At 36.5% G+C, this 14,732-nt stretch overlaps 1 protein-coding gene across 5 annotated transcripts in view; it reads left to right on the forward strand.

Moving 5' to 3' along the window:
• The window catches only part of LOC123875953 (high affinity cAMP-specific and IBMX-insensitive 3',5'-cyclic phosphodiesterase 8), a 174,003-nt gene that overhangs the window by 53,171 nt on the left and 106,100 nt on the right, over positions 1-14,732 (forward strand). The gene's annotated exons all lie outside the window — the stretch shown is intronic.

Genomic DNA, 14,732 nt, shown 5'->3' on the forward strand with positions numbered 1-14,732 from the left:
TAACTAGAAAAGAGCTGATAACTTTCAAACGGCTAAACCGATTTTCTTGGATTATAGCTAAGAACACTCTCTATCAAGCCACCTTTCAAACAAAAAAACTAAATTAAAATTGGTTCATTAGTTTAGGAGCTACGATGCCACAGACAGATACACAGATACACACGTCAAACTTATAACACCACTCTTTTTGGGCCGGGGTTAAAAATCGCGCGGCGACCATGCGCTTATTCTATAATATTATGATTTGCCTATATTCCCTAATACTGTTTCCCAAAGTTTTTACACTAAGTTTTCCCACTATCCTATTAAAGGTAAGTAATAAAATAAAGATATGGCACAGTAGCAACGTGTAGGCCGATATCTACTGGGGCGTTATCAGGCCAACAGGATATTATTGATTTTTGCCCACAGTTGAATATGGTGCTGATAACAGCCGTTCGTAATTGCAAGGTTAGATGCAAAATTAACTGGCCTATTGAATCTATACTACCATTGCATAGTCCGTATTCCGTACTAAGTAAAATATCATTACCCATATTATAAATCAATACCACTGATACTATGAAGTCAGTCACACATTTTCAGAACAAATAAACTTCTTGCTGTTCCGGTGTCTCTTCTGACTTGTGGATTGTGGTCTGATGGCCTTTTCCATAATGTAAGTGCAAAAAATCGAAAACTGAACTGAATCGGCGATTGGTCAACACAATTCAATTTTTAGGGTTCCGTACCTCAAAAGGAAAGGTTTTCTATCTGTCTGTCTGTCCGTCCGTCCGTCCGTCATGTCTGTCAAGAAAACCTATAGGGTACTTCCGTTGACCTAAAATCATGAAATTTGGCAGGTAGATAGGTCTTATAGCACAAGTAAAGGAATAAATCCGAAAACTGTGAATTAGTGGTTACATCATTAAAAAAATTAAAATGTGTTTCATTTTTCAAAGTAAGATAACTATACCAAGTGGGGTATCATATGAAAGGGCTTTACCAGTACATTCTAAAACTGATTTTTTTTTGTTTTTATGCATAATAGTTTTTGATTTATCGCGCAAAATGTCGAAAAAAATATCCAAGTATGGAACCCTCGGTGTGCGAGTCAGACTCGCACTTGGCCGGTTTTTTTTGTCTAACAGATGCCTGATTTTGATGAAAGTACAGCTTTAGGAATTCCCCCTTTCATAGTCCTCATACATTAGTCAATTATGCCAAGAGCCAGTCAAGACAACAACTTCAAGCAAACACATCCACGAGCCCTCAGAATCAAATTAAGATGCCCAGATTTATCCCGTTAATTTCGGGAACAATTCGCGCCAATCCAGCTTAATTGAGGCACTATTTACTCTGACTGCACCCTTATTTGTGTGGCTTAGGAATCATAAAGTTTTCGGTTAATAACAGAAAGGGTTTGGTGTTAAGTTATACACGGGATTTGGTTATGTGGTGTTTCATTGTGTAGATATTATAGTGAAGATACCAGAGATACTGAAATTAAATTAAACTGCCGACTGTCGAGTTTCTTGTCGTAACCTTCACAGTTGAATCTACATACTTACCGTAATCTTCTCAGTTGAATGAGTTGAATCTACATACTTACCGTAATCTTCTCAGTTGAATGAGTTGAATCTACATACTTACCGTAATCTTCTCAGTTGAATGAGTTGAATCTACATACTTACCGTAATCTTCTCAGTTGAATGAGTTGAATCTACATACTTACCGTAATCTTCTCAGTTGAATGAGTTGAATCTACATACTTACCGTAATCTTCTCAGTTGAATGAGTTGAATCTACATACTTACCGTAATCTTCTCAGTTGAATGAGTTGAATCTACATACTTACTGAACTAATGCAGCCTTAATACAAACGGAGAGGCTATGTATTTGAAAAACTCCGTAACTGAAATCAAATTAAGTTGCTGAGTTCCGTGCTAAAAACCGAGTGGCACAAATAGTGTAGACTTGGCATTTCAAAAACTCGTAAGAGAAATCAAAAAAAAATCAGAATTGGCATCACGTATAAAAAAGTATGGTAACTAGATATTCGTAAATTAAACATTGCCTGAATATTTTGTACGTGCAAATACTTATCTAATTATTATTATAACCATGTTATAACCGTCTATAATTTGTACACGGAATTTGATTACATTTAATGTTATTTATTTAAAATTGACATTATTAATTTCATTATGTGGTATTTCGTCAGATTTGGAAGATAGTTTGAAGAAGTGGTGATATTTAATTACATAATTATACATAATTCAAACTAAAGCTACGAGGGTTTCAATTAAATTGTCAAGTTGCTTGTAACCTTCTCTGTAGAATCTACTTTGAACTTACACAGACTCACTACAAGAAGAAGCTTTGCGTTGAGAAACGCCGTGAACGCAATAAAATTGAACTGTAGAGTTCCCTGCTAGTCTAAGCTAGCTGCTAAGTCAAGAATGAATAGGCATCTTCTAGGCAAGCGCGCTTCATCTTAGGCTGCATCATCACTTGTTAACAAGTCTGATTGCAGCCAAGCGCTAGTCTATATAATTAAAAAGAAACTGAGTAACACAAATGGGGTACACTTGATATTTGAAAAACTCGTAATTAACTGAAATTAAATTAAAACTTATTTTATCTCTATATAAGTAAAACGTTTCGTAAAGTATGGTAACTTCACAAATTATACGTGGCCTAGCTAAAATTTACACGGCGAATTTGATTAGTATAAGCATACCAGAAGTGAACCTCAATAAAAATATAAGAAAGAATAAATATAACCCTTATTTGCATGATTCAGGCTTGATACTCAACAAAACTGAGTTAGCGCAATAATAACAGATTGATAAAACACGTCCGCACACTAAGATCGACCGAACCAAAGTGAGTCGAACTCTCGCAGGCCACTTTCAAGATAGTTTTCCGAGGTGGCGCCACCGTTGCGTTCCTAAAAACATTACCAACAGATGCCACGTGACTTCCGTTCAAAAGCGCGGCAAACATGTGCGATAACACGGCTGTCCTGTGCACGCCTCCGTCCCTGGATGGCGTTTATGTCTGGTGCAGTTGCTGAGAACAAAAACAGCAATAAGAAAATTTGATTTGGCTATTTTCCGAATACCAAGACGTGGCCTCCAATCTACTATCCCATCAACGGCCAGCAACCGGAGGTCCACATGTCCCAAATTCCAATACGTGGCCTCCAATCTACTATCCCATCAACGGCCAGTAACTGGAGGTCCACATGCCCCAAATTCCAACACGTGGTCTCCAATCTACTATCCCATCAACGGCCAGCAACTGGAGATCCACATGTCCCGTATTCCAATACGTGGCCTCCAATCTACTATCCCATCAACGGCCAGCAACTGGAGGTCCACATGTCCCAAATTCCAATACGTGGCCTCCAATCTACTATCCCATCAACGGCCAGCAACTGGAGGTCCACATGCCCCGAATTCCAATACGTGGCCTCCAATCTACTATCCCATCAACGGCCAGCAATCGGAGGTCCATCCAACACATGGAATTCGCAAAATTTAATCAATCAAAATGATTTATGAACAACCTATTTCCCGAATTCCAATGAGTGGCCTCCAATCCACTATCCCATCAACAGCCAGTAATTGGAGGTCCATCCAACAAGAACTTCGAGAAATTTAACCAATTAAACAAAGGGATGTACGAGCTACTTGTATATCTGATACGTAGACTTATTCTGAACTGTTCCATCGACGGCCAGTTCATCTTACTATAAGATTTATAGTAACTTCTATTGTAATTGATTAATTCTACACGATTAAATACCTTCACAACTTTTATCTTCGTACCGATATACAAATTTGAAGTATAATGACATAAAAGACATTTAAGATAAGGTAAAAGTAAGTCTCATACTAGGTACTTTAAAATAATATCAATCAATCCAAAAGCCATAAGATGCATTAAAATGGTATTATTACCTGACAACATCTTAGGCCATCTCTAAACGCTTGACACACAAGTCATCCAGTTTTAACCAGGGGTTCATATTGAATAAACTAAATAAATGCAATCCTTTATATATTTAGATACAACCTTTTTCATTTTAGGGAACCAATATAATAACTAGATTTCTTCCAATGATTTATCCACAACTAATGGCCTATCTCGTCATGATTCACTCTAATCACTTGCCAAATACAAGTCATAGGAACGACCCATCTCCTATCATATTCAGTCTGTCGGTGGGTATATTTTATTTTCTAACAACTCAGTCATTAATTATTTTTTTTTTTTTAGCTCGGCTTGTCCTGATCATAACAATGAAGAGCAAAAGAACATTCGTATTTAATACGATTCTAATAAAAGTACTAACGGAAATCTAAAATTAAAAATGAGACTGACTCGATTGAAATCTTTTTGGCTAAAGTAACTCACATGTATATGTATAGTATACATAATATAAGCAACTCCCTTTTATGAAGTAACAGAAGCATTATTAAAAACATAAGTATATCTCACTGGTAACAGGCATTATTGCCTTTCTCAAAGCGTTGAATGTGCCTACGTACCAACACACTGGCTTGCATATCTCACGAGATCAAGTCTAAGTCGGTATGTGAGTAAGAGTTACTCACTGTGCTCGCAACTATTCAAAGAAAGTGCCTCATACTACAACACATACCGACATCATGAACACAAGTAAAAACAAACTGGAATGGTCTTACCGAACAGCATAAACAAACGCTTAGCAGCACTTATCATATTGCCTCATGAGACAGGCAACAGATCTCACTGATACGCCACGATGAGGTACCACGTTTCGCAGCAACGTGCGTGGCGTAGCACCACAGCACTATCGAGATGTCACGGCAAGTGACAAGCCTCGCATCCACAGTCGCAGTATTGTACCGGAAATTTCAAAGAAATGAAAGGTAAATGTGAGCACAGAGTTCAAATGAAGGAACTCTCGTTCGGTTAAGTACGTCTGTCTCTAATATGACAGGCGTACCTATTCACATAACGATTTACGACCATATTAAAATCAATTTCAAATTTTATATCGAAAAACTCAATAGGCAACGTCTTAAATATTAGGTTTTTACATTTGGACTGAAAGTAACCATTCGCGTTCTGTTATTGCCAACACATGTAACGTCTACCGATACCTTCAACGACAGCATAACGCCGGTACTGAATTCTGAGACTCTATGTCTAATTATTATTATTATTATTTTTCAAAAATTTACATTATTGGTACTTCACAAAAAGTTATTAGTCATTAATGGATCAAGGTTGACTGATTCTGAATCGTTTATCAAAACAGTCAATATAACGTGGCCATATTTTATTTTACCAAACGTAGGTAGGTTTTCACGGAAGGTGACAATAATCGAAATGACACATCAATTTACCGGCTTCTTTCTTATTTTCTTAATAGATATCGGACAGTGGAAGAACCAAAACTAGTTCACAAAAACCGTAGGATATCACGGTTTGAACGGAAATAATTTTTCAGTTTTACCTACATCGACAAAAAATCTACTGTCACTGTAAATTATTATTTATGGCAGTATCCTAAACGTGAGGGTATGCGATAACCCTTAGTACTATGACAACAATCAACAAATTTAAACATTCGTTAAGCCACACACTCGTTACCCTGTAATATTTTCCACACCAAACGTTGATATTGAAAATATGCGCGTCAAAGTTACAAATGAAATAATTATTAGACCTTACTTTAATCAACGAAGATGCAGGTAGATGTGCGGCTAGCAGTCGATTCGTCGCCACGCACAATGTTGGTACCTGTACCACTCGTTAGCGCGGGTACCGGGCAGCAGCGATTGTCGAGTGTCCACGCAACCTGTAAACGTGGCTCGGACGACGGTGGAAAGATAACGCTTTCTTACTTGAATCACGTTTTCGTTTACCACAATGCTATTGAAACAACACTTTACACAGAATATACAAAAAGCAAAACTACTACGAAACTTTAAAAATCAAGTTTAAGTACTTTATTTTGATTAATTGATTCTAATGTCGGTCAGATGAACCAAAAGCAGGTGGGCAATTAGGTTACAATCCCACTTCTGATATAAGCATACCAGAAGTGAACCTCAATAAAAATATAAGAAAGAATAAATATAACCCTTATTTGCATGATTCAGGCTTGATACTCAACAAAACTGAGTTAGCGCAATAATAACAGATTGATAAAACACGTCCGCACACTAAGATCGACCGAACCAAAGTGAGTCGAACTCTCGCAGGCCACTTTCAAGATAGTTTTCCGAGGTGGCGCCACCGTTGCGTTCCTAAAAACATTACCAACAGATGCCACGTGACTTCCGTTCAAAAGCGCGGCAAACATGTGCGATAACATTAGGTATGTGGTATTTCGTTGTTTGAATAGAAGAGATGCTCAAATGGCATTTGAACTGAAATTAAATTACACTGCCGATTGTCGAGTTTCTTGCCTTTATCTTTTCCGAGATTCTGTGTCGAAAGGCTTTGTGTTTTGGAAAACTCCGTAACGGAAAATAAATTAAACTGTCGAGTCCTGTGATTAAAACTGAGTGGTGCAAATTGGATAGACTTGGCATTTGAAGAACTCGTTACTGAACGTAAAAATAAATTGAAGTTTTTTTCACATGCATTTTATGCCTACGAAAAGTATTAGCTGCCTATCGTATCACATCACACTGTATTATAAAGGCGAAAGTTTGTGTGTATGTGTGTGTATGTTTGTTACTCCTTCACGCAAAAACTACTGGACAGATTTGGCTGAAATTCAGAATGGAGATAGATTATACTCTGGATTAGCACATAGGCTACTTTTTATCCCAGAAAATCAAAGAGTTCCCACGGGATTTTTAAAAAACTACATCCACACGAACGAAGTCGCGGGCATCAGCTAGTTATTAAATAAATTAAAACCTAGACCCTCTCCACTTTCAAAAATTACACCCAAGCTAATTAATCCAAGGTGGATCAATTAATTATTTAAAAAGGTTGGCCCTAAGCCCTAGTATAAGTATTAAGTTTATTTTGACCACAGCCAAATACCTATGTATAGATTCTGTAAATGAGTAATTTGTACACGAAGAAAGGAAATAGCAAAGTCAAAACAATAACTCAATTCAACGAGCTTCACAGTTAACGGAGTTTGTTTTCACCAGAAGCAATCAAAACAATTTGATGCAGTTTCATGATTACATTTCACAAGTTTGCAACTAAAACTGTTTCAGCGAAGCCAACTTCCACAAAATGCAATATTGGGACCTACTATCTAAGGTAATATCACAGTAATATCTTGCCCGTAGCTCTGATATAACTATGCTCTGGCGTGATCATCATCATTATCAGCCCACCTATCACATATTTTGCTACTAGAGGATGCCCGCGGCTTCGCCCGCGTGGATTTCGGTTTTTTAAAATCCCGTAGGAATTCTTTGATTTTCCGGGATAAAAAGTAGCATATGTCCTTCCCTGGGATATATCCCATGTCTGTACCCATTAAAATCGGTTCAGCGGTTGGGCCTTGAAAACGTAGCAGACAGACAAACAGACACATTTTCGCATTTATAATATTAGTATGAATTTTCGATATACCTACTCGTATAAGATTGACGTGATGTCGACATTAGTTTAAATCATGCAATGCCTATTTATATGAACGGAAGAGAAGAACATGCTGGTACATCATAAAACTGTAACATCAATGGAACTAGCAATAAAAGAATTTGTGACCGCGCTGGTCACTAAAATAGAACGTCATTTACTAAAATAGAACGTCACTACACAGTTGAGAGATCGTGATCACTTTATTTTTACATGATCGGCAAATTTTTCAAAACTGTTTAGTGTTTATGCTGATCACTCCGTCACTATCATATTCGTAGAGTACTTCTACTAAATGTTAATTCCTCCAACCGATCCTTATAAATAACAAGAATAAAGTTGTTACTTTTTATATATATTTATATTTATTTTTCATGTACCAAAATTGTAGTTACAAAGTTAAGATAAATTAAGCTATGTACAAAGGAAATGCTTATCTCTAAACAGAGATTTCTTCCAGCTTCCCCGTGCAGGTTGTGAGTAAGGTGCATAAATACGTGGAATAGGTCCCTATGACTACTAGACTAGATTTATATTTAGGTACTAGATTTATAAAATGGTTAATACAAGTGCTACACAATAATAGTTACACAAATTTCTTACATACAATAATAATATAATAATAAATAGTTATACTTAGGCATAATATAATATGTCAAATACGAATAAATATAATATATATAAAATATAATAAAATACTCTCTTGTAATGATAGGTAATACTGCTTCACTCTGTATTTGAATGAATGTACTTTAATAATTGTTTCACGTAAATCAGTACACTCAGTACCTACTTACCTACTTGCTGATTTGCTTTTCGTAGAAACGCTGTCCCCGCGAAAATGTAACTCGATTCTTCAAAACACTCTGTCTACGTAATGAAAAATTATACACCAACTAAGCAAAACATTTTTCATACGAAATGGATTAAAATTTGCAGCAGATTTGCCAGTTTTTATGTCAGTAATATATTTTTATATCCTTCCTTGGAAGGGACTTTAATGATGAAATGATTTATGATACTAAGTAGATGGTGACCGTGGTTTCACCCACGTGTGATAGGTTTTCGAAAAATCACATAGGAACTCTTTGTTAAAAAGTAGCCAATATCCCTCGAGATCCATTATTTATCTCTATTCCAAAACGTCATAATATACACACACTCTTGCATTTAAATAAGTATGAATTATTTAAGATAATTTAGAACAGTAGGAATATTTAGCTATACGTACTTATATATAGGTAATAGTAGGTATCACCTTAGAGCAGTGGGGACTCCGTCTGGTCTGGAGTTCTCCATCTTCGAGACATGGCCCTTTTGCAGATGCCCGGATGTAGGGAAGAACATTTCCTCAGGATGTTCCTTAAGCTGTGTATTGGACATACAGAGATAGCTTGCATCCTAAGGATGGAAATAGGCTACTTTTTGCCCCGGAAAATCAAAGAGTTTCCACGGGAGTTTTGATAAAACCTAACAATTACTAGCTATCCTGTATTTTGTTCTCTTCAGACCAATAAAATAAAGTCAATACTGTAGATATTTTAGCTTCTATTTAAGAAAAGTGTAAATTAAAAATTTATAACACCCCCGACAAGTGAAGGTTACAGTAACTAGAAAAGAGTAACTTTCAAACGGCTGAACCGATTTTCTTGGATGATAGCTAAAAACACTCTCGATCAAGTCACCTTTCAAACAAAAAAAACTAAATTAACATCGGTTCATTAGTTTAGGAGCTACGATGCCACAGACAGATAGACAGATACACAGATACACACGTCAAACTTATAACACCCCTCTTTTTGGGTCGGGGGTTAAAAATAAAGTCAATACTGTAGATATTTTAGCTTCTATTTAAGCAAATACAATAGTGCATAAAGCAATAAAATCGCATGCGGTGACCGTAAATAATGTTCGAGCAAATCCACTCAGACAAGATCAGGAGTACCTATTTTAAAAGGCGCCTGGTTTTTAAATTGCATTTGCGATTGCGATATGATCCAGAATTATATTATTTGTGATATTGCAGTGAGGAGACATGCAGTAAGATCATAGCTTCACTCGGTTTGACAAAGTTTGTTGCATAATAATACTCGTATTATCCTTTATATTATGTATTATGGACTCTACATATCGTATCCTATAATCTTTCCGCACCTCAAAAGGATAAATGGAACCCTTATAGGATCACTTTGCTGTCTGTTTGTCTGTCAAGAAAACCTATAGGGTACTTCCCGTTGACCTAGAATCATGAAATTTGGTAGGTAGGTAGGTCTGATAATTCAAGTAAAGGAATAAATCCGAAAACCGTGAATTTGTGTTTACATCATTAAAAAAAATTAAAACGCATTTCAATTTTCAAAGTAAAATAACTATACCAAGTGGGGTATCATTTGAAAGGGCGTTACATGTATATTCTATGACAGATTTTTATTTATTTTTATGCAAAATAGTTTTTGATTTATCGTGCAAAATGTCTGAAAAATTACGCGAGTACGGAACCCTCGATGCGCGAGTCTGACTCGCACTTGGCCGGTTTTTTTATATTAGTATGGATTAGGATGGAGGTTGGGTGGCCGAAATTTTTGACAGCATAAGTATTTCCAAAATTTACGATATCCCCATATAAAAATGTGAATGTGAACATGATTGTAAATATAGCAAATCATAATAAAAGCAAATAAACCGGGATGTAACTAAGCTCTTGATGCTAGAATGACATCATAAATAATGTTTACGCAAATCCACTAGAAAGTCAGTGACGCTTTAAAAGCTTTGCAGTAAAATTGAGGTATAAGTTTGTTTTACAGATAGAGAATATAGGAGGCTTTCAGGGTTTCCATGGCAAACGGAACAAAAATGTAACTCGCAATAAGAGAGGCATACTCGCGCCGTTTACGGATTTCAGCGTCAATCCATCATGTCCCTTCCCATCATAGACCATACCAACTAAGCTCTGCCGACTCAATGAGCTCAAAAATTTCAAATTGCAGAAACATAAAATAACGTTATTACTGCAGCTAAATTTTCAATTCAGTTGCAAACTAGTTTAAAATTTTCTGAAACGTTCTCTTTTGCATAACTTGAAGTGACTCTTAAAGGACGGTTGCTCATGCGAATTGTAAATTTGAACTTTAAAATTATGACTTCTTCAAACAAGTTAGTCTTTGGTTACCTACGTGTCAGAATGTTTTACGTGGTTTATTTTTCTCTCTTGTTGGGCGTAAATTAGATTTTTGGCTCACGTCGCAGCCATTATTACGTGTTATTCTCGTTACACGATAGCAACTAAACCTTAGATTTACGTTTTCATATTATTATATAAAATATTTTCATTGTAACTAAGATTAAAGACATTTTTTTGTATCCTTAGAAACATAGTGAGGTTCGCATTTGAATATTTTTTTGATTACTAACCAATTCGTAGACACGTTCTTTAAAAGTGTTGAGCTGTTTTAGGCTGCAAGGCGGGTACACAGCCAACAAGGAGACAGCAGGGGTTTTTAGCCGGTAAGAGTCCGGCTCTACCCAGTGGTGGGTGTCCATGAGGATTTCCCCTGCTGTATAAAAAAAAGAATAAGAAGTGCTTAAGACTCTAGTCCGTCCGATTGGCAGACTTCACACACCTTTGAGAACGTTATGTAGAATTCTCAAGCATGCAGAACGTTTCCTCACGATGTTTTCCTTCGCCATTAAAACAAGCGATAGGTGTAACTACCACGGCTTAGGGATGATTTATGCTAAACCATGCCGAGCCTGAGCCGTGCCACGTTAGAGGCACGTCCGACGCGCCGAGCGACGATCCACGGATTGCAATTTTCTATGAAGAAATTAACGTAAACACGGACGAGGCTCAGAAGACTTGGACAAGGCACGATCTGATGTGACCTAATACATTTTCTGATCTGTGTGTCTCGGAGGCGGCACAGCCCGGGGCCAGCACGGTCTAGCATATAACTCTCTAAATCATTGAATAATGACAGTTGCAGCACTGGTAACGTACTGCTGTGTTTATTTGACCGAATATTCGGATCTCGTACGATTTGGCACATTTCGTGATGTTGTTGAAACGTTGGCCCACTTTTTTATTAGCACATAATATTACGTGTTACCGTTTATTTGAGATTGCCTGACATCCTTTTACCGATGTTTTTAACCTATATTTTACATCAAAATGCAGATAAACAAACGTCTGAAGTGTGCTGAACGAATTTTGTTTTTCCACGATTTTCTTAAGAGGGGTCTCTCCGTCACTAGCTCCATACAAACGTAGTTCGTCTCTCATTGGAATACTAACCAATCATACTCAATGGAATTTTGTAGAAACGTTCCGGGAACTAATATCTATGCCTGTGGTTTTCCAGATTTCCGTTAAAATATTCGGTTTCAAAGTTACGCAGTCTTAAAAATTCACATACAAATCTTTGGCCCTGTAATTTTAAAACTACATATTTTAAGAAAAATCTAAAACACCACAGGCACAGATATTTTGGTTACTTAATATTCAAATGAAATTGGGGCTACGATTGTATGGAGTAAGTGACGGAGAGAGCCCTTTTAAACTGGATATCCACTATTTTGGGGAACTACCTACGTTCCTGAAATGTATTACAGGCTGCTTTTACAATAAAGATAATACGAGTATATTATGTAAGGACTTGTAGAGAGGTGTTTTAGCTCACCGAAAAAAACGCAACATAAATTCATCCTAGCTCGGGTGATAAAGGCCCAAATACTCAAATTTTTATTTTATTTTTATTTCTTTATCCCTGTACTGATTAAGTTAATTAGATTATTGGTGATTGTAAATAACCAATGTACTACGGAAGGCAGTTACTCGTAGCTCACATGGCAAAGTTTTTGTGAACATTATTTTTGCAAATAAATATTCTTATTATCCTCGATAATTACATGTTGTTTACCGAGCGTGAATGATCGGTTCGATTCGATGTTAACACGTAGATTGTAATCGACGGCGCCATTGTTACAACGTGGTTACAACATAAAACATACAACATAAACAAGATGTAACCGCCTATCGAAAACAAATCTATCCTTAATCTGTCGATAATTAACTTAGCAACGTTATTTGTTTTACTCAAAAAAACGGTCAAGAGCGACACGGATTCATACTTGAAGGATTCCGTGCTATCGTACAAGAATATATGTAGGTACTTTTTAATTTTAATTTTTTTTGCAAATTTAACCCCCATGGGGACATGGGGGTTGAATTTTCCAAAAATCCTTTCTTAGCGGATGTCATACATGACATACATGTATTATAGCCATCTACATGCAAAATTTCAGTGCGATCTGTCCAGTAGTTTGAGCTATGCGTTGATAGATCTGTCAGACAGTCAGTCAGTCAATCAGCTTTTCTTTTTACCCGACTACGGCTAAGCCGAAAGGAAGGGTTATGATTTTATTATAAAATATTAATATTAATAATATAGATAAAGATTAATAAGGTAAGTAATGGTCACGGGAAGGCAAGTCAGTGTAAAACAAAGTATAAAATAAACACTTGAAACAATTGACATAAATGCCAGACATTTCGAAAAATATCACGCGAAGCAAGCTCTACCACTCTACCCCAAACCTTAATCGAAATTTCATTTTGCATTCTAAATGAAAATAGGTAGGTAGGCTATACCATCGCAACGCGGTGCGTTTATGATCATTGATATTGTGCCAACTTTTTCCAAAACAAAGCAAAAAAGCGGTTTCTGTGAAATCATTCGTTCAATGTGAAACACCTGTTGCTTTGTAGAGGGGTACACCACACAAGATGCACGTCATACGTGATTTTCATGTTCTTAGTTATAAATAATTCTCTTGTTTACGGCGAGTTTTAACGGTTTCAATTCAGGGCCGCGAAGATTCGTTGTAATACAATACAGGTTTTTTTTTTAATTTTTTTATTGTAAAATACTTATATTTTAGAACATCTAAAATCTAAATTATTAAAATAATGAACCTAAATCTAAAAACCTTAAAAAATAAAATAAAAACAAGAAAAAGTCTTTTTTTTTTCTTTAAATCTGGCTTTACTCTGATTAGCCAATGTCAAGTTAGTAGATATTTTCAAGTTATTGAATTTATACAAGTATGGACTCCGTATCTTTATGGGACTCCGTCTGCGCCGGCGCCCGCCGACACACGCGCGGCGCCCCTTCAGAGCGTTTCCCAGTCAGTTCCACCACCAAAAAACACCAACTAACACAAAAACAACCAGCCACTCTTAACGAAAAAAACACTCCAAACACGGCACAGCACGCGCGCCAGCAAACGCAATCACAGACGAAGTCCAAAAAAAAAAAGTCTATTACTCATATATATTTTGCCTGAAATAAAACTCTATTTATTTATGTACTGGATTCTTTAATTATGCTGTTTATTTGGTCTAATTCATAGATAAATATGCTATCTCTATGGTCTAACTACACTGTGGTACAAGGGGTTCAATGCAAATGAATGCTTGTAAATTAATGTCACTGTACTGTCTGTCTGTCTGTCCGTCCGGACTGTTTGTCCGGTCCGCGTGTCACAGGTCTCTAGCTCGTAGACGAAATGAGTTACAAACCTGAAATTTTGGTATTTGGTATAAGAAATGGACCCAAATCCAAATATTCACATATAAACACGAACAGTAAATCAATTTTAACTTAATTTTAACCATTAATCTTGTAGAAATTAACATTGACTGATAGCTGACTTGTGCAAGTTAAGTATATAGCCAGTGGGCACTTATCTTCAAGTTTTTATATCAAAGGTGATAAGTTCATTTGAAACTTTGCAGGCTGCACTTATAATGATGTTATTTAATACCGTAAGACTGATCCTTAATCAGTGTTTGCTCATATAATAAAACTTTCCCGGGAGCTTTAACGAAGTTTTAACCGCAATTTAGCTCACAATTTATCTTCTAGGTCAATTATAGGACACAGTGGTTTAATAACTTCAGCGTCAGCGTGAAATAGCTTTAGGGACACTTGGGGGTTCTGGAAACAATGAAACTTCTTGGAAAAAAATTTGACGACCTCCCTTGGTGCATTGTGATGTTGTATCTTAAGTGGGAGGTCTTGGTTCGATGCCTTGCTGGAAAAGTTGAGAATCTGTACATTATAAATGAACTAGCTGAT

The sequence above is a fragment of the Maniola jurtina genome, chromosome 20 (assembly GCF_905333055.1).
Source record: "Maniola jurtina chromosome 20, ilManJurt1.1, whole genome shotgun sequence".
NCBI lineage: Eukaryota > Metazoa > Arthropoda > Insecta > Lepidoptera > Nymphalidae > Maniola > Maniola jurtina.